Source organism: Microtus ochrogaster, chromosome 2 (genome assembly GCF_000317375.1).
Source record: "Microtus ochrogaster isolate Prairie Vole_2 chromosome 2, MicOch1.0, whole genome shotgun sequence".
Classification (NCBI taxonomy): Eukaryota; Metazoa; Chordata; class Mammalia; order Rodentia; family Cricetidae; genus Microtus; species Microtus ochrogaster.
The window spans coordinates 79,452,514-79,453,817 of NC_022010.1; positions in this window are offsets into that span (position 1 = coordinate 79,452,514).

A 1,304-nucleotide genomic window follows, 5' to 3' on the forward strand; every position below is an offset into this window, starting at 1 on the left:
ACACACACACACACACACACACACACACACAGACACACACACCAATATAAAGTTGCCTTTACATTTAAAAAATACTTGAAAATGAAAATTATTTTTCATGTGTTTTGTAATTTTTTCAGTAGTATCATCTTTACTTAAAAATGAAAAACAACATGCTGTCATCAGTTAAGACAAGAGCACTTTCTTGGCCACATGACTATTTTTTTTCCACAATGAAAGCAAGTTCCTTATGGAGGTTCTTCAGTGCCCATCATCCTTTCTGAAGTAAATTGGTGCTGATCAGTCTGATGTCTACTAATCTTGAACAAATCCATAGCCTTTCATTTCCTGTCAAAACAAAAGCATAACCACTTCTCAAAGAAATACATTTTTTGAGTTTCATTTTAAGGTTACGGCATTCATAAAACTTCTAGGCTGACTTATTGCCAGAGTCCTTTTCACAATCCAGTGTCTCCCATCAGCTGTCAATTGCTTATCAGGAATCAAAAAATTTAAAGACAGCACAATAACATACAGGAACCAAATTCCATGTGTATTTCCCATGTCAACATGGTTTATTCTTTTTTTTATTACTTTACTCTTTTTTTAAAGCATTTCTTCTATTATTTTAAAATATTTATTGTGAAATGTGATTTAGAAGGAAAAAGATTGATTTTGCTGAGATAAGGCAAAACCATCCTTCAAAGTTCCTGCTTCCTAAAAAAGTCTGCCAGATATTCTAGGCCTGTAGCCTGAAGATTGGATGCCACAATGTTGCAGAGGAACTTTGAGTGACTGTCCAGGTAGACAGATGTCTATGTTGTTTCCTTATTTTTGGAAATTTCTTGCAATGTATTTTATTTATTCAGGTAATATTATATCCTTCTAAAGTCTTTGATAATACTGAATACTTGATATTTATAGTTAAACTTTTCCATAGTTATAATAAAAGGTAAATTAGGTACAAAACTTTAGACTCACTAAGATAGGATAAATAATGGAGTATTTTCTTTGAAATTGTCAAATACAAATAGACTGCATATTGTAAATGTGATACCTGATAGTTATTCTTATTATATATAGTTTTACTAAGTCTTTCCTTTTTCTTTAGACAAAAGAGGGAAATATCGTGGAATAATATTTTTGGTCATTTGAAGGTGTGTCACAGATTTTTTTTTATTAAAAAGCTGAACAGCAAAAAAAAATAATGCCTCCAGAAGATCGTTTATTGTATAAGATTGTTTTGGTTATCCTTGTTTTTTTTTTGTTTTTCTATATACAGTTGATTATTGTCCTCTCAAGATCTGTGAAGAATTTTGATGGGA